The following is a 23,436-nucleotide window of genomic DNA, read 5'->3' as shown; positions in this document are numbered from 1 at the left end:
AAATTCCCATTCAATACTGAGATATGCTGAATTTGGTGCAATGAGCACCAAAATCCACGTTATACACAATTTATTGGCCAAAAAGCAGAATTGGTAGATAAATATTGCACCTGATAGGTTCCAAAAACTTTGTTGTGGGATTTGATTGTATGCAATACCTGCTGCATCTGTTACTGGGGCACACATAATTAAATCTAGAGTAACAGATCTCAGCCTAAAGAACAGGGATCTCCCAAAAAGTTCCATATCCATGGCGCTAAAACTACAGAGGCCAGGGCCACGCCTAGTGTTCAATACACCAGGCGTGGGCTGGAGCCCCTGGAGGCCAGTTTTGAAAGCCTTCGTCTGCTCCTGGCGCCTCTGTCAATTTCCCAAGCTCTCCAAGGTTAACTACAGCAGTCACAGGGAGGCTTCAAGTGAGAGGGAGTGGGAAGGGGAAGGTAAAGGGGGAAGGGGGAAGGGGAATGGGAAGCAGATGGGAAATAAAGGGAAAGGAAAGGAAAGGAAAGGAAAGGAAAGGAAAGGAAAGGAAAGGAAAGGAAAGGAAAGGAAAGGAAAGGAAAGGAAAGGAAAGGAAAGGAAAGGAAAGGAAAGGATCAGAGAAGATGACCAGAGAGAGAGAATGGATGGAAGGAGAGAGATAGCACAAGACGATGAAGGAAGACAGGCTGGTCTGAGCATTTTTACCAGCGCTGCTTTTCCCAGTCCCGCCCTGACAGAGGCCATCTTGTGTAAATACCTCTACAGGCAGGCAGTACATTTTTTCCATGATGTAGAAAGGTAAAATGCAGGGGTATTACAAAAAGTAATTTGTCTCTCCAGTTTTGCTGACCATTTTTGTATGAAACTCCTAAGAAGATGGCGTTGGTCAGGAAAGGAGGGTCTTGCAGGGATCCACAAGGAGGGGGCATTTGTCCCTCTCCCCTAATCATTTCGGCCCCATATAACTAAATAACTAACTAAGTCACTAACTAACTAACTAACACACACACTTACTTCAGAGACAATTCCTAGCTCGGCTGAAGTCACATGATCATTGAAACCAGGGCTTTAAGTGGGGTGGATCCTGCCAGTGTTCAGCACCAGCACAAATTAAAAACTGACAGCTATTTCTTGACAATGTGTGTAAGAACATCTAAGGTAATCCAGGTCAGTGATGTAGGCCCTGTTACATGTCTCATGTTCTACTTCATATGCAAGGTGTAGGTGCCCCTATTTTGTAGCAGCATTGCCTTTTCTCAAATCTGTTTCGGTAACTTTGTTTTTCATGCAACATATAGGTCTTGTATAGCGCATAGAGTAAATTGAGTCACCTCTAAGTGTCTAAGTAACTTCAAGGTGTGGATGGCTGTTCATGACAGTGCACGATTAAGCACCCTATACTTGAGGGTGAAGACAATGCGAGGCTCTAACAGTACCTGCCGCAGTATCATAAATGTGTTCTGACTACATGCACATGCAATGTTTGGCCTCTTTGCGGATTGCATGAAGGGTGATGGTCACATGTTTCCTAATTCCAGTTGATGTATCTGTGTAAGATATTGAAATTTGGGCAGATTACATTTTAGCTCTAGCAAATGCCATAGCTTTGAGAGCTCCCTTTCCTGAATCGTCGCAAGGAGTGGAGGTTATTCTGATTTTTAATAAGGGGGATATGTCCTTACAGGCAAATTATAGGGTGATTAGCCCTATTGATAGCATACAAAAAGCTTTTTCCCGGATGGTGTTAGCTAAAATCCAAGCATGGGCACCAGATAATGACATCCTAAGCCATCTACATGCGGGCTTCAGTGCTAATACTTCAACAATAGACCAGGTATTCTGGTTTGCATTGATATTTTGGAAGAAGGTTTTTATCAGAGGTGATTTGAATGTTGATTTTGATCAGAGGTGATATTTATCTAAAATCGGCTTTTGACCTGGTGCCACGCCAAAGGCTGTGGCGGGTTCTGGAGGAGATGGGTTTGCCTCTTGACGTACTTTCCTTACTAGTCGGGCTCCGTGACAGCTAGGGCTGGACTGGCGATAGTGGGAATCAGGTACTTTTTCAAGAGGCTGGAAGTGTGTGGGCCGGTTTTGCAGCAGTGGGGGATATTTTTTTGTTACTGGGGGGGTGGTTTTGCAGTACTGCTGAAATATCGGCCCCTAGTAACAAAACAGCAGTGATTAACACTTCCACCCCCTATCCCCCATCCCACCAGGGGGACTGGTCCTACAAAATTACCAAGCCTGATTTGGTTTTCAAGTCCGACCCTAATGACAACAATTATTCCTGGGTCAGATGGGGTGCCCAGGGCCATTTGACAGACAAGATCCCTGTGCAGAAAGGTGATCTTCAGGGGTGTGTCCTATCCCCCACTTTTTAGGTCGAGCATCAGCGTGCATGCACTGTCTGCAAGATCTGCTGTAATCACTCTACCGAGTGTAATTACACCTGGTGCTTGCGATTGGTTTACAATCCCATCACTCTTATTTCGTCGCTCCTTATTGGCCAGTGCTCCCGATACATCACTTCCATTTTAAGACAGGAGCACCGGCCAACTACAGTTTCCTTACACTGTAGTTCTTTATCATTTTATTTTGGCACTACTTATTTTTTTTCCAAGCACCCCATTCCGCTCTTTCACTTAATGGCGGCCATGCCACTTTCTTTAGACAAGTGCCATCTAAAGAAAGGTGCCTGACCGCAATTCAAATGAAAGCGCAGAATGGGGCGCTTGAAAAAAAAAATGTATTCCATCTGTGTGATTCCACTCTTTGCCGAGAGCAACTCGGTCTGCACAGGCGGTACAAGTGGCATCCCCTCCCGAGGGCAGTCTCAGTGCATTCCTCTCCCCCTAAACACAGGAGCATTGTTACTCTGTTCCTGCGCAGAAACTCAACCCACTGCCACCACAAGAGTGTGGCGGCAGGGTTCAGGTCCATCTTGGCGGCTGATATGTGGAAAGGTCTTCTGTTGCCCCTGATACCGTCCTCCGTAGGTGTATTAAGTCAGGTGGTGCCACTGCAGAGAAGACAAGGATCGTGTCCACTTCTCCTGCTCTGGCTGCTGCCCCCACCGCTCTCTCTTTCTTTTTCTTCCTACCTCTCTTTCTGTCCCTGTCTCGCTCCCCTCACGTGCTGCAAACTGTGATTTCTCTTACAGTCTCTTTCCTTCATTCCCTGTTGAATGGAGCTAAAAAAGAAGAAACTCAGGGGCATATTATCAATGGATTTATCTCCGCTTTTTTGGCTTTAAAAGCCAAGAAAGCGGAGATAAAATGATCTCCCTATCAGCAACAGGGTGCTAACACGCAAATTCGCATGTTAGCACCCTTTTTCTCTACGCTTCCCCTTGCATCTCAGAGAAAAATAATAGAAGAAATGTTGTTAAGCGACATTTCTCCTATTATCAAGGATTTCGCTAACCCTGATAAAAAAAAGCAGCACTAACCGCGGTTAGCGCTGCTTTTTTTACAACTAATAGTTTCCAGACTTAGCTATGATATCCTATGGAAGGTGGATTTCATGGTTAAGTTTGTGAGCCCCTATCATCAAGCTAACGCCAAACTTTGAGAGATTATCATTGGTTTTCTAGCGATAATCTCTCAATTGGCAGTTAGCGTGAGGATTTTTATCACTTATGAGATAAACCTTGCTAATAGCAAGTTATCTCTGCGATAATTTCCGGCGATGCTTAGCGTTAAAAAATGTGTTGCTAAGCATCGTTAGCGGTAAATATCGCTAAGCGTTGGTAATATGCCCCTCATTTACTAAAAAACTTTTGAAAATTATAACATATAGGGCAATAGTATCAAGAACAGGCGTAACATTATCGCCGCTTTAGTGGCAGGAATCTGCCACTAAAGAAGCGATAAGAGGCTTGATAATATGCCCTAGAGAATTCCAATAGAGGCCCAGGTTTGATGTCCTTCCCACCAGAACCTGGGCCTCTATTGGAATTGTCTAGGGCATATTATCAACCTCCTAATCGCCGCTTTAGCACCAGTTTCCGGCAGCTAAAGCGGAGATAATGTTATCGTCCATTCTTAATAATATGGCCCATAGTTTACACTCGACAAAATATGTAATTGGTAGAACAGACTTTGCTAAAAATGACTCCCACTCCCTTCATCACAGTGTGATAGAGGCACCCAGTGGGGCCAGTCACTCAGTTATTTTTTTCAACAGATTTATTTCTTCTACAGAACCCTGCGTTTTTAACTGCAGATTGTTTACAATATATTTTTACCATGATCACCAGTCTTACAGATCGATAGACACTGAAGCAAGACAGTGCACCAGAGCTCCCTTGTCAGTTACTTATTTACCTATGTTTTGTACATTATGCTTTCAGTTTGTATTTGAGCCGATGGGCCTCTTGTTTAAAGCATTTCGAGGCAGCCATACTGACTTATACATTTTGTTTGGTGTAACGTGCACCATTTGTACTGTCCTTTTGTGCTTTTAGTGTGCGGATGATGGAAGGCGCACAGGCAGCATATTCCAATAGAAATAAGTCTGTGTAGCATCAACCTATGTCTGTTTGTTTGTTTTCAAATTAAATAGTGCACACGTGAGAAAAGATGTAATTAGCATAACAGACTTTGTGTCAAACACTACTACCACTCCCAGCACCAGTGTTCTGCTCTCCAATTGTCCTTCCCCACCTCCCTCTAACCATGTGCCCCTCCCAGTGGAAGAAAAGAGCCCAGAAACTGGTCACATAGGTCACACTGCTGTGCGAGATTTAGCAGTTTGGGACTATTTGCTAGTTATCAAAATAAGAACAGGAACAAGCATTTGTAATGCAATAGGTCTCACATTTGCGAGAGTTTCAGCTATTGGCATTGTAAGTGACAATGATTTTTTTTTTTTTTAAACCAACACATACATTAGGCATTATTATTTGCAATGCCAATAGCGCGAACTCTGGTAAAGACTAGACCTGTTGCATTGCAAATGCTTGTTTTCTTTGCATTTAAATGGTCTTGCAGATGCTCATAGCTTAGCGAATGTCAAAATTGCAATTTTGCTATTGGCAGATGATGCCCTGCTAATATCAAAAACTCCGAGTGGCTCTCATGCAACTTCTTAACAAATTTGGTGCTTTTTGTAATGACGGTGGTTTAGAAATATATATAGCCAAAACAAAATGTATGGTCTTCACCAATCACAGAAATGTCAAGGGCAACTTAGTTTTAGGGGGGAAGGTCCTAGAGAGAGTTGACTCACTTACTTATCTGGGGATCAAGGTCCCACCTTCTTTATCATGGTGATCCCACATTAACATGGCCTTGCTGAAACATAGGCAGATTGTTGGAGTCTTTTTAAAAGAATTTCACTCTTCTTACCCCAAACCATAGCCCCAACCTTACAGGTTTATGTGAGAGTAGATTCTTGGAAGGACTAGCCTCCCTTTCCTCTAGCGCTCTATTGCATCCTCTGTATTTAGATATAGGCATTAGAAAAGTTGCTTTGGAAAGATGAAGAGAAAAGATAATTTTAACATGTAATCTACTGGAAAGTGTGTGAATGAGATACACGGCTGACAAAATATGGACCGTATCAATGGGAAAGATAATGTAGAGCTTGTTTTTGTGAGTGAGAGAGAAGATTGTAAAGCCGAGTAGGCCTGGGCGAAGTTTGCGGAACTCTGCCAAGTGATCAAAAAACTCTGCGGAGCTAAGCGGGGTTCCGCAAGTGTCGGAATGCGTTAAGTTGCACTGTTAACTCTGTTTTTTTAGCACCAGGTGTGTATCCCACACTGGAAAATCAGCGCAAACAGCACCATGTGTAGCGCAAGATGAAGCTGCTTCTTTCTGCCGTTCGAGTAGATGTTCTACTTGAGCCGCAGCTCCCTCAACGTGAACAGATGGTTTCTCAAAGTGCGCAATCACGACCATCCTCGACCCCCCTCATCGAGAAATCTTACTGGGAGGTAGTCTAGAATTGGATTTTGGTCATTCGCGAGCGCCAACGTGCTCTGCAAACTCCGCGAACCGAGCAGAGTTTACCACCCAGGCCTAAAGCAGAGGCGATGAAAGGAAGTACATGCAGAAGAGGATGAAGCAGCCATGCAGATGGAAGAACTGGAGGGGAATCCGTGGAGAAAAAGACATAAGTAAATAAAAGAGAGGAGAAGATTGCAGAGGAAAGTGATGTGAAAGGAAGGAATTTAAGTTGTTACTCATTTGTCAGATATTGGACAAAAATCACTGTTAACAAGGTGTGTCAGAGCCAACACATCTGACTTCTGTTAGGTACTTGTGTTCATTTTTAGGTGAAGTTGTTGGATTCTATTGATTTTTTTAAGCTATCGCCATATTTATATAGACCATGCCTATTTTATAGACCCCCCACTGCCCTTCAACTCTCCTCATTCCACTTACTGCTCTGCGAGCAACTGAATTAAAAACAGATTTAGGGCTTGCTCACTGAACACCGCTGTCAGCAGACATCCTGACTCGACAAAACGAGAAATACCTCCATGTTCAGTGACACTGGAAGAACATATCCAGGCTGCTACCCGTGCAGTCACTTTTACCTTTCATTCACCTCCCCCCACACTAATTTCTGGGGGTCTTTACCTCTTGTGAGAGGTAAAAGTCCTCCACTTAGCCGAGGTGTGAGCCTGGCTCTGAAAGTCACAGCCTGGGTTGTTGTTGTGCTGCCTCACACGCAGGGAGGGACCTTTCTCGTCGTTTGTTGGCCATGTATGTTTTTTTTCAGAATAAATATTATGGCAGCGCCTTGTCTGATGGGAGGGCTGTGTTGCTATTTTTACCAAATGCATGTCTTTATCATCGGCGAGGCTGGATTAACAGCGCCCTCTGGTGGTCACTTGTAGTTACTAGAGCTCAGTGTGTGCAGGTGGTTGATGACTGCACTCTGATTTGGGGACCGATAGTTATTCATCATCATCACATAGGCCCAGATCAAGAGACAGAGAGGCAGAGAAGGCAGAACGACAGGAAAAACAGCTGCACTGAGAAAGCAGGGTGAAAACGAACCTGCGGGGAGTCAAACAAAGAGGCAGGGAAGTGAGGACAGTGGAGGAAAGAAGCAGGGTATGGAATCTAAACTAGCCAGCCTTGCATTCAGCCACACAAGCATTAGGCCTCACCAGCGGCAAACTACCAGGACAAAGTTTGGGCCCCAGAACTTAATTATTCATAAATGTACTACAAATTGAGCATTGAATATTTCACCAATGAAAACGTGTAATTTGCAATCCTGTGGTGCTTTTTTCTTGAACGAATTGGGAGAAATTCGATTTTAGGGCCTCATGTGATTATCACCGCACTTTTCCAAAAACTATTGCATCTTAATTGATGTCAGCTGCACTCCATTCTCAGAAACTAATGACTCCATGCCTTCCCTGGAAAAAAACATCCTCCAAAAAATCAATAACCACCTCTGTGGTCACACTGCCAACCATACAAACTTCCGGTCAATTAGAAGAATAATCAATGAGAACATTCTTGGACAGCAACGTGGCATATGGCCCCACAAAACCAATTGCTACTTTCCGTCATAGCCCATCAGGTAAATCTACCATTTGCAAAGGTACCACCACTGGTTTCATCACGTTGTCACTTGACTTGCATGCATTACACTCTCTCAGCCAATGAACCACCATACCATCTAAACCAGGCCACCAAAAGTATTCTTTAACTTTCCTCCTCGTGCTTGTCATCCCCCATGTCCTAACTTGATGTTGTTCTCGCAACTACCAATAGGAGGTACAAAACTGTCTCCCCATAGGACAATACCATTACACATGGATAATTCCTCCTTTACCTTCGAAAATGTGCTATATTCACCTTGCAATTGTCGTTCAGATGGCCACCCATTTACAATGAATTTTTTTACACTCAACAGCACCACATTTTTTTTCATGCCCTCCATCCATTTCACCTCCGACAGCTCCAACCCATTCTCCACATCTCTATTCCTACCACAAATCACATCTTCATACGTGTACGCGCTATCACATCCACTCTCATCCATTTCCTGTGCGTTACACGATTCCACTGGTGACCGTGACAACCCATCAGCAACACAATTATTTATACCCAGAACATGTACAATATCATAATGATACATTTGCAACTTTGAAGCCAACTGTGCAAACAGTGGCGTTATACTGTTCCCGCCACCTGTTTTTAAAATATTCATTAAGGCAGGGGTAAGATATTGACACATTTGCGTCCTAGAAGTGACGCCGTGAAATCTGATAGATTTCGCTGCGTCACTTCTACGAGGCTTACTTGCGTCAATATGCTCACTCTGCATACATTATACCTGGCGCAGGTATAATGTGGCGCAGGGGCTTACAAAGTGACACAACTACCTAGACGTGTCACTTTGTAAATATGACACAACATGGCGCAAAGTTTACCCTTCTGATGCACGGGCTCATAAATAAGACCCCGAGTGAATAAAAGAAGATAGGCATGGGCGAAAGGGAAAGTGAGGAGGAGAGAAGGTGAACAGAAGAGAGGAAAGGGAGAGAGACGTGAAGATGGAGGTAGGTAGGGAAAGGGAGGACTGGACAGTAAGAATGGGATAGTGAAAGTGAGATACGCTACGAAAGCTGAGGCTGTGGATGGAGAGGGGTTCCACCTTAGCCCCTCAACAAAGACCACACTGTGTCTCACACTGCTGCCTCTTCAGTGCATACGAAAACTTGCAGACATAGGGCATGTGCTGGGCGCAGCTTTGGTTGATGACAAACAAACCCAACGAGGTTTATTATCAGTGCAAAATGGGATATGTGAAGCCCAGTTATGTAAAGTGACTGCCTCTAGCATGACATTGCATGAAAGAGATTGGGGTGGTCGTCACAATTCCATAAAAACACTTCTGCACTTCTGCCCACTGATGTAATGGAAGTAGGGAAATTATGAAAGGTGACATTTGTTTGGCAGTATTTATAAGCAAACCTCATACATCCTTTTTGTGGGATGAAGATTGCTAATTCAGTGGCATAGCAACTGCCCCGGGCGACATGATGATTGGGGGTGGTGGTCTCCCCCCACCCCCTCGCTCATACCTGCGGCCGTAGCGGGCCGGTAGCCTCGCGGATATCATGCTAGCACCCCTTCCCAACAAACCCACCCCCCCCGCTCTTACATGCCGCAGCAGGTGGAAAACGCCGGGGCCTCTCCAGTGGCCAACGGTCTAGCTACACCACTGTGCTAATTTCTGCATTGTTGTCATGTGATCTCTAGACCTGTGTTTTATTTTGGACACGCAATTTATCTGTAATTCGAGCATTATACTGTTTATTTGAGTTTTTCTCCTTTGCCTGACATGTTCATATTTCCCTCTATGCGATTAATAATAGTATTCATCAAGGCTGAACCCCATGTGATCTGTGTGCCTAAATGTTAAAATATCCCCCACCTTTAACCAAAGCTCTGATGGCACTAAACAAGCAAAGCAGAGCCAGGTCCTCCCTAGAAGAGCCGCCTTGCCTCTTCCATCCAAGCATCTATCCATTCATCCGTTCAGCCTTCCATCAATATACTGATATCCACCATTTCACCTTTACATGTTGTCACCATACAAACTTTGAACATTCCAACCATCCATTGGCCATTCCATCTATCTGTTCACACATCATCTATGCACGCACCCATCCACACATCAAAACATCCCTACATCCATCCTTTGACTTATCCATCCACCAATAAAGCCTGGCATCCACCCTTCCTACCTTTCCTACTTTTACCTTTAATTCCTTTCAACCTTCCTGCCTTTATTCCCTTTTCTGTAAACCCATTATTGTTTCTTACTTGTAGCTTTAACTAAGAGCTTTTGTCTGCCGAGTTGAAGACAGAAGAGCATGGGCATAGCTTGGTCAGTAAGATTTGGGGGGTGAGTTTCAAATTTCCTGAACAAATTCTTGCATTTAATGGCAAAATACCTATATGTGGCTTTTCCCAGTGTAACTTATCCCCTCAGTGATGGTTCTGTATTTCAGCGCAGAGACACCTCCGGGTATTTGCGCGCTCTAAAAATGGCACAAACATAAACATAAACATATGAGAAGCAAGGCATGAGGGAGCTTATGAGGCAGAAGAAAGCGAGAGCAGTGCGAATTGTTAGGGGTACTTAAAGCATAATATTTTGTATACTGATCAACATTTTTAAGAACTTCAAAACAGAGAGGAGAGAGAGTGTGTGTGTATATGTTTTTGTCTGTGAGCACATGTAAAAATCCCAGGTGAAATCTGCACAGACACCTCACCATACCCGACCGAAAGCACCTGTACCCAACTATTTACTAGAGAATACATTAACCCCTTCACTGCGGTGGCTATTCTGCCGCAGTGCTAAGGGGCGGGGCGGCCGCGCGGCGGCTGCATGCTGGTGACGGAACCGCTCCGTCATCAGCCGCGGTTGGGCTGTGCTCATGACGGAGTGATTCCGTCATGGCCCCGCCTGCTCAATAGAACGCCCAGCGCAGGCGCGGAATTCGCGCCGCGCAGGCGCGGCGGCAGGGCCATGACGGAACCGCTCCGTCAACAGCACAGCGCCACCGCAGCTGATGACGGAGCGGTTCCATCATCAGCGTACAAAGCGTTAAAAAAGGATGTGTAACACCCCAAACACCTTGCACCAAAACTACATCCCTGCATTAGAGGCTCATAAAAAGCACCACCCCTGCTGTAGCTACTAAAGCAGTGGTACGGGGTGAGAGGGGTGGGATTTACTACACCCCTGCTGTGAAGGCCGAGCATGCCACCTCCACTTTACCCGTGTTGTAGTGTGTGAGCTTGAAGACAACAATCTCGACCTCTTCCTGTGCTGAACGTAACACAAGAGTGACAAGGTGGTGAAAGAACACTAGGTAACACCTAGTTGAATGACAGCGAAGGACGGCCAATCGCAGTAGACTCTGCCTTTGCTATGATGTCACTTCCCCTACTCTATATCTCTCTCCAAGGAAAGAACCACAGGGTGCATGTCTTGTGGGAGCAAACAGCTTGTACAAAGGACTGTGTTGTTTTATTATTCTGTGTGGAGCTTTCTATACAATGCCCTGCACACAGAGAGTGAAACGGACTCTCCTTAAATTATTTTTCCAGCATTGCTTAGGGTGCGTCAGGTCCACGTCATGAGTCCTGTCACCAAAATAATTAAGTGTTCTACTGTGTTTGTCTTTACCTTCATAAACCAGATTGTAATGTATATGTGCTTCTTTGATGTGATTCTCTGTAAGGCCTTTGTAAATACATATTTTTTATTATAAATGACAAATGCTGTGAGCTTCTGTATTACTCAATTAGCCGTTGCAATTGTCGTTAGTGAGTCAAAGCGGGTGTGTTTTGTGGACATTTTGCAATCCCAGTGTTTCTGTTCGGAACTGTGTTGCAGTTCAGAATAAGAACACATCAGTACGTTGTGTTTAGCTTCTGCTTGGCTGAAGCTGGTAGACAGCAGTCAGAACAAGCATTTGCAATGCAATAGGTCTCGCATTAGGAAAGTGTGAGCTATTGGTATTGTAAATGTGTTGGCTTTGAAACTATATAAATTAATAGCATTGTTATTCACAAAGCCAATAGCTTACACTTTCCTAATGCGAGTCCTATTGGCTATGGCAATGCTTGTTGTTAGCAAGCAAAGACAGTGCTGTTGTGTTGCTGAGTGATGATGTGGTTGGGCTGAGTGATGTGGTGGTGTATTAGAGTGATGTGGTTGTGCATTAGAGTGATGTGGTGGTGTCCCGGAGTGATGTGGTGGTGCCCCTGAGTGAAGTGGTGGTATCCCAGAGTGATGTGGTTGTGTCCCCGAGTGATGTGGTGGTGTCCCAGAGTGATGTGGTGGTGTCCCCGAGTGATGTGGTGGTGTCCCTGAGTGAAGTGGTGGTGTCCCAGAGTGATGTGGTGGTGTCCCCGAGTGATGTGGTGGTGTCCCAGAGAGATGTGGTGGTGTCCCCGAGTGACGTGGTGTTCCCTGAGTGATGTGGTGGTGTCCCTGAGTGATGTGGTGGTGTCCCCGAGTGATGTGGTGGTGTCCCCGATTGATGTGGTGGTGTCCCTGAGTGATGTGGTGATGTCCCCGAGTGATGTGGTGGTGTCCCTGAGTGATGTGGTGGTGCCCCCGAGTGATGTGGTGGTGTCCCTGAGTGATGTGGTGGTGCCCCTGAGTGATGTGGTGGTGTTCCTGAGTGATGTGGTGGTGTTCCTGAGTGATGTGGTGGTGCCCCTTAGTGATGTGGTGGTATCCCCGAGTGATGTGGTGGTGTACCCGAGTGATGTCTCGTGTCCCCGAGTGATGTGGTGTCCCCGAGTGATGTGGTGGTGCCCCTGAGTGATGTGGTGGTGCCCCCCGAGTGATGTGTTGGTGCCCGAGTGATGTGGTGGTGCCCCCGAGTGATGTGGTGTTGTCCCAGAGTGATGTGGTGGTTTCCCTGAGTGATGTGGTGGTGCCCCTGAGTGATGTGGTGGTGTTCCTGAGTGATGTAGTGGTGTTCCTGAGTGATATAGTGGTGTCCCAGAGTGATGTGGTGGTGTCCCCGAGTGATGTGGTGGTGTCCCCGAGTGATGTGGTGGTGTTCCTGAGTGATGTGGTGGTGCCCCTCAGTGATGTGGTGGTGCCCCCGAGTGATGTGGTGGTGCCCCCGAGTGATGTGGTGGTGTCCCCGAGTGATTTTTTGGTGTCCCCGAGTGATGTGGTGGTGTTCCTGAGTGATGTGGCTGTGTCCCTGAGTGATGTGGTGGTGCCCCTGAGTGATGTGGTGGTGCCCCTGAGTGATGTGGTGTTGTTCCTGAGTGATGTGGTGTGTGAAGGTGAGGGTGTGTGTGAGTGTGAGTGTGAGGGGGTGAGGGTGAGTGAGGGTGAGAGGGTTGTGGGGTGTGTGAAGGAAAGAATGAAAGAGGAAGACATTTGCGCAGAGGGGGGCGGGGGAGAGGAGGTATTCTGGATAAAACAACACACAGCTCACAGTTCGTTTTAAAAAGGAGTCATTTGTCAGTTGTCACTCGTGATTAAAAATGCAAGGGGTGCGACCTTTTCACTGCAACATAATATCATCATGGCTGCCAGATTGGAGAGGAGTCGCACTGGTTACCACTCCTAATATAATATTTTGATAGGCTTCAATGCACCATATAGATAGTCCAGGTCCCAAACATGTACTCCTGAACGATGCGGAAAAAAAAATGCGTTCAATTTTGCGGCTGCTTTCATGTGGTATCTGTGTGAAGTCTGTCCAGGATAACAGGGTGCGTGCCGCTGCGTGTTCAGGGGTTTCATGCCCAAGAGAGTGTGGCTTAACAATCAGAGCAGCCGAGTTTGAAGCTGGGGAACCAGGTTCGAGCCTGTGATTCTCTGCAAATCTGCCAGTGCCTTAAAAAATATATATACTGTGTCCTTCTGTAATGCAACTTGTGCTCATGCAAAGCACTCTGATACCTTGGAGTCGAGTTTGCGCAATACAAATTATGTTAAATTACAAGTCCTGGCACTTTCCAGTCACAAAGTAAGCAGGGATAGCGCAAAGGGGGGCGGGGGAGAGGAGGCGGGGGAGAGCAAGGAAAGAATGAAAGAGGAAGACATTTGCGCAGAGGGGGGCGGGGGAGAGGAGGCATTCTGGATAAAACAACACACAGCTCACAGTTCGTTTTAACAAGTCCTGCAGTTCTGAAGTCGGCCGCTCCGCACATTAGCCTATCTCTCTCTTCACTATGCTGCATGTCCTGGTGCTGCCAGTCAGGGTGTAGTGAGCACTGGCTAAGCTTTGCATAGTAAAGAAGATGCACAGATAATAGCTAAAAGTATTCAGTAAACTCAAAATCAAATTATGCGATGTGGGCAAGCAAAAGCAACAAAAAGTTCGGGAAAGGCACTCCTATAAAAAATTAACTTTGCGATGTGTTCAAAGAAGCCAAAGAAATACAAAAGCAAGCAGACTGCAGACAAAGCTGTAACGGACAAAAACATGCTGCTTTTGTATCAAAGATTTAGAGCTTACCTCACATGCAATAAACAAAGTAGTAAACAAAGCGCTGCACGGCATGTGTAACATATTTGAAAACAATGTCACTGGTGAGAGGAGAAATGCGAGACACGGCCTGGCGGCCGTGAAAGTGAAAACAGTAATGCAGAGCTAAGAAGTGGCTTAACAATCAGAGCAGCCGAGTTTGAAGCTGGGGAACCAGGTTCGAGCCTGTGATTCTCTGCAAATCAGCCCGTGCCTTAGAAAGTATATATACTGTGTCCTTCTGTAATGCAACTTGTGATCATGCAAAGCACTCTGATACCTTGGAGTCGAGTTCGCGCAATACAGAATTTTGTTAAATTACAAGTCCCGGCACTTTCCAGTCACAAATCAGGCAGGGTTAGCGCAAAGGGGGGCAGGGGAGAGGAGGCGGGGGAGAGCAAGGAAAGAATGAAAGAGGAAGACATTTGCGCAGAGGGGGCGGGGGAGAGGAGGCATTCTGGATAAAACAACACACAGCTCACAGTTCGTTTTAACAAGTCCTGCAGTTCTGAAGTCGGCCGCTCCGCACCTTAGCCTATCTCTCTCTTTCACTATGCTGCATGTCCTGGTGCTGCCAGTCAGGGTGTAGTTAGCACTGGCTAAGCTTTGCATAGTATAGAAGACGCACAGATAATAGCTAAAAGTATTCAGTGAACTCAAAATCAAACTATGCGATGTGGGCAAGCAAAAGCAACAGAAAGTTCGGGAAAGGCACTCCTATAAAAAATTAACTTTGCGATGTGTTCAAAGAAGCCAAATAAATATAAAAGCTAGCAGATTGCAGACAAAGCTGTAACGGACAAAAACATGCTGCTTTTGTATCAAGGATTTAGAGCTTACCTCACACGCAATAAACAAAGTAGTAAACAAAGCGCTGCACGGCATGTGTAACATATTTGAAAACAATGTCACTGGTGAGAGGAGAAATGCGAGACACGGCCTGGCGGCCGTGAAAGTGAATACAGTAATGCAGAGCTAAGGAGTGGAAGGCGCCCTCAACACAGCACCTGTCTAAACAAGAACATTGCTGAAAGAAAAAAAAGCGGCCGGGAAAGGATCCCTTTGAAGTGGCCGTGAAAGTGAAAGCAATTAGAAGGGAGGAGAATTGAGGCCAGCGCGCACTGCGCACGCTGGGGAAGCCTGTGGGAGGGAGGCTGATGGCTTTGATGTGGGGAAATGCGCGTGCTTGTGTTCACATGAACTGTTTGAAAACCGCCCGATGGTTTGAGAACTTTTTTGCCTCCTATAATTCTCGACTATCCATTCCTTGCGGATTGGGATAGGCGAGACCTAAAAACTTGGCAAATCACATTAAGGTTTAGCATTCTGTGGTAGTATCAAACTATGGCATTCTTCTGACAAATAATAAGTCGAGTTGTAGCGGTGTTTAATCATAACATTGTTTTATGGAGTATCCACACCTTTTTGCTGGGAAAGGTGAGGTTTTTGTCATGGCACTTCAACAGTTTCTGGAGTTTGCCTGTACCTGCTCCATGAGTGATTACTGGTGTAATCTTCATGGATAACACGAAAACAGGAGGGCCTCTTTATCAGGTGTATTGCAGTTATACAACGTGGAACTCACAGCTGCCACATCTTTTCTTAACTGCTTCTCTTATATTCCCCACTATCCAACCTTCTAATCCTGAAGTTCTAGTTCCATATCATTACATCATTATATTTCCCCTCCTACCTCCGTTTTTTATGAAAGGGAGAGAAAAAGAAAAAGAAGAGAAAAAAATGAAGAAGAAAAATAAATTAGACATCATTACGTTTCATAAATCAATATTCAGCAATGCTCTATGAATTGATTTGGTTTCTGTGAAACTCTCAGATATTCTATTTAATTGCTTCAAACTTAGACCATCTAGTTATGCATTTTCTTGTTCTTCAGTGCTTGAATTACAGTTTTTGAAAAATGTTTTGTTCCTTGTTATCTCTCTGCTGCCATTTTTTTGGCTGCAATTGCCGTTCTATGAACTTGAGTTACTTTCAAAGGAGTAGGATGAAATTTACTTCAGGGTTTTTTTATTTGTTGTTGTCTCATTAATACCAGGTCTCCTATGTTATAGTACTCGTTGAAAAATTGGTTTTGCTATCCGTATAATATTTCCTTTTTAGGTTTCGACCTGGCGAGGGGCACGCAGTGCCCCTCCCAGATCGAAAACTTTTGTCTACAGTAGGGATGTTCGGACCGCCTCTGTTTCCCATTGGCTAGCTCCATAAATGGAGGCTAGCCATTGGGAGACAGAGGCTGTCAATCACGCTTTCTCGGGAAAACGCGATTCGGGGGCGTTTCTCAGGCTTTTTTTAAGTCCCGCCCCTTTGTCCCGGGCCGCGCTGTGATTGGCTGCCGGCCCGGGACACCCCCGTGACGTCATTTCCCGGGCCGCGCTGTGATTGGCTGCCGGCCCGGGACACCCCCGTGACGTCAGCCAATCACAGCACGGCCCGGGACCTGACTTGTTTTATTATCTCGCCCCCTCACCAAAGCAGGACCACCTTACACTTATGACACATCTCTAGTGTGTTAGGAACCAGGTTTAGCGCCATGCCTCCAGAGGACTACAAACTGGTAGAACATTAATGCATGGCCAGGGATTGTGAAATCCACTGATGCGAGTACTTTTGAGATGGCCCCTGAGGCTCGTAACAGGCCATCTCCTACGTAAGCCATTGCTTGGCTTACTGTTCTTGACACGTGACCACGCCCCCCTTGTTTCATTTTGGTTCCTGGTTGCTGCGCGTTTGGTGTATTGTCCAGCTCTCCGTCCCGTCTTTAATTATGGGTTTATCCAGCCTTGGCCCCGGACTCCTGCGGACCTCCTTGGCCCCCTTTCAAGAGAGGTACATTCCTGTTGGCGTGCACGTCGCTGTTCCGCTCCGCCCGCTTCTAAGCCGGTCAGCGCACCACACCTTTAATTTTGGCATCTCCCTTTCGCCTTTATTCGAGTTGCTGCTCCCCCCCTTTTGAACTTGGAGCCGGCCAGCACGCGACCCCCCCCTGCCTCATATTTCTTTGCTCGTGAGCTCTGCCTGCACGCGCATTGCTGCTACGCTCCTAATTCCTGAGCCGGTCAGCACGCCGTGTCATAGGTGTCACTCCTCAGAGTTCCCATCATTTCTTTTTATCGTATGTTTTGCTGCTCCGCTCACGTACTCAAGCTGAGCCGGCCAGCACACTACGTTTTGGAGAATTGTTTCCTGTACACACTCACGTTGTTGCTCCGCTCTGCCCGCTACTTTGAGCCAGTCAGCACATGATTTTTCAAAGGCACTTTTTGTGTAGTTTCCCAGTCATATTATCCCATTCCCTTCGGCCCTATAACTCATCTATAGAACCTTGAACCTTCCCTTTCCCTCTCAGTTGTTTTATACACCACCACCCAATATCCTCCTACAAACCTGGCAGAGTGATGGATGAGAGTATCCCCTTAGTGTAGTACATGCAAAACAGAAACATCCTAGATACATCAACTAGTGGGTCCTGTTTCTTTCACGATGTTAAGGGATTTTCCTCTCTCCCTTGGCCTTGTTTTTTTAGCCGTCTCTCTCCCGCCCGCCCGCCCACTGTCCGTGCCTCCTCCCTCCCGCCCGCCCACTGTCCGTGTTCGATGCCTTCATAAATAAAAGAAATAAATAAAATCCCCCTCCGTCCCGTTGTCCTGCCTTCTCCCTCCCGCCCGCCCACTGTCCGTGCCTCCTCCCTCCCGCCCGCCCACTGTCCGTGTTCGATGCCTTCATAAATAAAAGAAATAAATAAAATCCCCCTCCCTCCCGTTGTCCTGCCTTCTCCCTCCCGCCCGCCCACTGTCCGTGCCTCCTCCCTCCCGCCCGCCCACTGTCCGTGTTCGATGCCTTCATAAATAAAAGAAATAAATAAAATCCCCCTCCCTCCCGTTGTCCTGCCTTCTCCCTCCCGCCCGCCCACTGTCCGTGCCTCCTCCCTCCCGCCCGCCCACTGTCCATGTTCGATGCCTTCATAAATAAAAGAAATAAATAAAATCCCCCTCCCTCCCGTTGTCCTGCCTTCTCCCTCCCGCCCGCCCACTGTCTGTGCCTCCTCCCTCCCGCCCGCCCACTGTCCGTTTCCGATGCCTTCATAAATAAAATAAATAAATAAAATCCCCCTCCCTCCCGTTGTCCTGCCTTCTCCCTCCCGCCCGCTGTCCGTGCCACCCCCCGCCCGCCCTCTGTCCGTGCCACCTCCCGCCCTCCCACCCACTGTCTGTGATGCTGTGAGGAGAGGGGAAGGTGTGTGGCAGGGGCAGGCGCGAGACGGCGCGTGCCGTGCCTGGAGAGAGGAGCGTGGTGCGCGAGACCGGGGGACATGCACTTCTCCATCCCAGAGACCGAGACCCGCAGCGGGGAGGGCGGGTCCTCCTACGTGGTGAGTGATTGGGTCCCTGAGGGCGCCCGTGCCTCTCACCCCTCTGCTTAACTCTGTGCCCTTCTCACCCCACCTATCTCTGGCTGTCCCGCTGTCTGTCTGCGGGTGTTGTCACCCTCTCCTCCTGTGTCCAGCTGGCGGTGCTCCTCTTGATTTTGATTATCCTGCATCTCTTGTGCCTGTCACCCCTCTTCTTACCCCGGCCCCATCATGCCGGTACATGAGCATCCTCCTGTCTGTACCCCAACCCCCCCTCTGCAGGGCCAGTCTCCCCTTCTGCCTACAATAGACTAGAGTCGACTCTGCACTGGCGTGGCTTCCGTTCTGTTGTGCCCGAACACCATGCAGCAGCCGGTGCCCACATGAGGGCCACAGTGCCCGGGAGGCTCTCAGCACATCCCTTGGCGCCTACCTACCGACTGCCCCCAGTGCCACGTTAAGGAGGGGGAGTCATCCCCCACCTGCGCCCCAAGTCCGCCCGTTCGTCAGAGCATCAGATGCATTTTTAATATTATTTACATAGCGCTACCCGTACCCCCTTGTGGCCTGAAGCGCTTCCTCACTTCTTAAGTGGCTACTCCGTGTATGTCTAGCGCTTCCTGGCCCTGTCCTGGTCACGGAAGCGCTACCGTTTTCACTGACCCCCTGGGCGCTTTTCGTGGTGCAGGATTCGTAGCGTGTTGCTTGTACATTGGCCTCTGTGGGATAATTGGGTGCAGCATGGAAGGTTTTGTATGTAGTGCTCGCAGCTACAAGTTTTATCTTTGAAATGCTGCAAAGAGCGAGTCATCTTATAATGCAAACTCGGAGCGCAGCATTTTATTAGCCTCAGAAGGATGAAAGGCCCAAGTGGCTCCTCCAGCGTGTAAGCTGCAGGTTGCAGATACATCTCACTTTCAGGCGCATTAACCCACTGAGCTATGCCGACGGGCTTTCCTGCTGTTTCTGTTTAGAGATCGGATGCCTGATGGTGAACTTTAACTGCAAGTCCTGCCTGGCTTCCTCCCGCCACACTGGCCCCGGGGATCTCACTGGCCGTTTACAAAATATGAACCAAGCAATGCAATCCACTAAATATACGAATATACATCATAATGCACCTTGACATCGCGATCTTCGCCCTGCTCACCTGGCTCCGGCCTCCATCCGGAAGGTCTGTCCTGCAGCGCTCCGTGGGCCCCCTGCCGGGGCTGCCCCCCTCCTTCTGAGCCCCTCCCCCCCCCCCGTCACTCACCTCTTGGTGGGAGCTGATTTAGAGGCTGTTCCAGTTTATTTACTGCCTTTCACTGAGTGAAACGCAACCTTTGACCCCGCGCACTCGCCAGGATCAGCAGAGGACAACCCTCACCTGGGAGGGAAGGAAGGAACAGGGGGCTATAATTACAAGGAAATGGCGCAGCGGGGTGTTGCGGCCAATTTACCTGTGCCATGCCGCGTCATTTAAAACAAGCGCTGGCGTTGCCAATAGGTTTCGCATTTGGAAAGTTGGAGCTATTGGTTTTGTAAATGACATTTTATATTTATAAACCGTTATTGGCATTGTCAATAACAATATATAAATATAAAATGTCATTTACAAAACCAATAGCTCCAACTTTCCAAAGGCGAAACCTATTGGCAACGCCAGTGCTTGTTCTTTTTGCTTCTGCATCCTTTTTAATTATTTCAATATAATCTTTTGGTGAAACAGATGGAAGATGTGGCAAACGTGTTTGTCTTGTCTGCCCAAGCATTTACTCAGAAGGACATCTACCTATAGAACCATGAGTAGTATTTCTGTAGTCTCATACAACTTGACATAACGACTGGTTAATGAAATCTGAGACAGTTTTTCTCTTTGTATAGCTTTTTAGGTTTCACCTGAGCCAAAACATGCGCTGCTCGGCGAGACATTTAGTAAGCGGGATTTTCAAGTGCTACCCCATGCTTTTGATGGCCTAGCGCTTAGCTTGCGGGAACGTGTGCATGCACGCGACACTCGCCCCCTTTCACCGTCTGTGGTGCCATCTGGACTGCAATAAGTTTCACTTTCGTGGTCCACTTGTGTGCACGTGCACACACAACTCACCCTGCGTCTGTCCATGTTGATTCCTTGTGCTGCAATAAGTGCCCCCGTCTTGCCTCTGTTCTGCATTCTCGTCTCTGGTTACTTGTTCATCTCCCAGTAGCGCGCGGGCACTGCAGCTTCCACAGCGAGAGGAAGTGGTGGAGGCAGCTTCACAGACAGCTGGATCGACCCTTTTTCCGCCAGCAAGCCTCAGGTAACCCTCCGTCCATATGAGCAGCGCGAAAGCACCCGGGATCAAAGAGCATTAGGCATCCACTTGAGATTACACGTGGCATAATTCACATCTTCAATCTATTAAATAGCCGCCATAGTCCAGACGTGCTCTGCTGCTGGCCTCGGTTCATTTTACCTCATTGTTTTCCCTGGGACTCACTGAACAAAACATTTGTAATGCATTTGCAAGGCGTCAGACATTTACCAACAATGGGGGGCTAGAAGGGCAACAATAGCAAGTCCGAAGTGCTACTCTTTTATGCTCCCCTCAAATACTGCCCTCAAATAATGCCCATAAAAATAGAACAGTATTATTCTGCTACTTGCCCAATAAGACACTTGGGTATTTATGTCTCACATGATTTCACAGAAATCTGTTCTTTAAATTATATTGCAACATTGAATAAAGCACAGGCACTTTTATTGAAAAGGCATAATACCGCTATTCATTTTCAGTCGTTTAGCGGTAATTAAAATGGCAATATTGCTGTTGTTTTTATTTATATTTTTGTATTTATTAATAAAACTCAAACCTCACTTTTTACAATCTGCAAAACTAGTTTACATGCCTTTTACATTTTAGATGGATCTGATCACTGTTACTGCAATTAAGCCCCTGTGTTTTGCATTATTTTTAGTGTTTGTTTGTCAAAGGCATTATTGCTTTGTTCTACTTCATTGGTAATGATGAGGACTATATGCCGAGACATTACTTTTAGTCCTACATGTCCCAATCATTACAACCAGCGCACCCCCTTTAGTTTCTCCCTTTGCCATAGTTTTGGATTACCAGATGTTCTAAGTGAACGCTATTTTCTTACAGGACACAGCTGAGGGTTGGTGGGGTTAGTGTCAAAACATTCCTGATCTGTTTTCACTCGTGAGACTGGAGTCTATCCTCAGTAATTACAGGGATGAGGACAAGTAGGACTTTGAGCAATGAAGAGAACTGATGAACAGTCAATACTCCAGACCGGCTGGCAGTTCGCAGCACATTTCAGCAGCGAATGTTCAACTCACAGAGCAATCAGAATCTTTGATACTTTAAAACTGGAGATTTCAACTTTTTTTCTAAACACTTATTGATCTGCTTGCCATGTCCCGCAAATTTTCAACGCACGGGGTACATAACATTTAAATAAACACACACAATAAATTAGAATGACCCGTGTGCTTACTAAAAACACTGCAGATATCAAAGCTTGCAAACTAGAAACTACATATGTTTATTAAAAACTTAGCAGTTTTACAAATCTGTGGGAAGGCACAATGACGAGCAAACATGCTTGCAGACTTCCTGAACAAAGCAGTAGTTTCTCCAAATTGGGCCTTACCTCCCGGCACAGAACCTCACCAAAATACGATTGCCTCAGCCTTGCCAGCTCTAACTGACTTCCATAGTATCTCCATCATTACTCCGCCGCCCGCAACCCCACAAACTCTACAATAATACACAGACACAAAGTTATTGGAAGATAAAATTGCAGGTTTATTTGTATACAAATAAAAGTTGGGTTATCTTACAGGCGATCCCATTCGCCCCGCAACCCCTCGTTGCAGGGCACCTGAAGGTCAGCCAAGAAAGACACCAGCGGCTATAGCCCGGTGTGGTACCTGGGAGGATTTACTCTTCCCACCGGTGAACCTATGGTCCACCAACCCCGCCCGCTGAACAAGGGAGAGTGACTCACACCTTCCCCAGCTGGGCGGAGCCTATAAAGCGAAACCCCGGTTGTTCAGGTTTACAACCGCCCTAAAGACTAACGGGGCGCTGTCGTACTCCAAGTTCCCAAGAAGGACCCCTTGAAGCTTGTATGACTTATGCACTGTGTGCTTAGCACTAGAGGCTTCATGTTCTGTTCCTGTGCCTTTCCTGTGTCGGGATCGCCCTGTAACTCCTCCTGCAACAAGAAAACAAACATTAATACAGTCCCCCCCTCACCACTTCCCCCCTTTTTCAGCGGGTGAGCGGTGGGGAGGGGAGATGACAAAAAAGGGGGGGATCTAGGGATCTAGGGACCTGGACGGGGTGGGGGGACCCCGCCCCTCTCCCCTTCCCCTTGCGCCGCAACCCCCCCCCCCCCCCCGGATGAGCTGGCTGCTGCCGGGGGGGAGCGGGGCCGCCGGAAGACTAAATGTACATAAGTACAGGTCACCAGGGCGCAAGACTGCCACCGGTGAGGCCCAGTATCCACGCTCTACCGCGGGCCCTGCACGTATGGGGCCATGGACCAGTTGCGGCTAAACTCACACACTGCGGCCCGCAACAAGAACCCTCCATCGGGCCACCCGACCGCGTGGCGGCCATCGCACGGCCCTCTCAATGCCTGCGTCCCTGTGACCTAAAGCGGCCCCCGCATCCCCTGTGGCATTACAGAGCCAATTCAATTGCTAAGGCGACGCCCTTTTCTGCTCCCAGCCGGTTGACCCGTAACAGTCAGCCGTGGCTTCGCCGACCGCACAACCGGGGTGTACGATCAACCTTCAGGTCCGCACAGCTTCGGTGTGCCCAGCGCCCAATATTCCAAAGCTCCCAGCCACTTACTATATTCCCCCCTGCGCGATCCCAATGCTAACCGACCCTTCCAAGGACGCCTCCACCTCGCCGTGGGTTATAGCCACGGAGCCCCGTACAACTTGGGTTTTGCCCCAGGACGGGGCCCAGGGGAAGGTAAGAGTGTCACGCTTACCTCGATCCCGACGGTGCTCCACAAAGTGGGGAGCGGTGGGGAGCTCAGATGACAAAAAAGGGGGATTTAGGGACCTGGACGGGGTGGAGGGGACTGGCTA

This window comes from Lissotriton vulgaris, chromosome 12 (genome assembly GCF_964263255.1).
Source record: "Lissotriton vulgaris chromosome 12, aLisVul1.2, whole genome shotgun sequence".
NCBI classification, from domain to species: Eukaryota; Metazoa; Chordata; class Amphibia; order Caudata; family Salamandridae; genus Lissotriton; species Lissotriton vulgaris.
Note: the sequence above shows the minus strand (reverse complement) of the source record.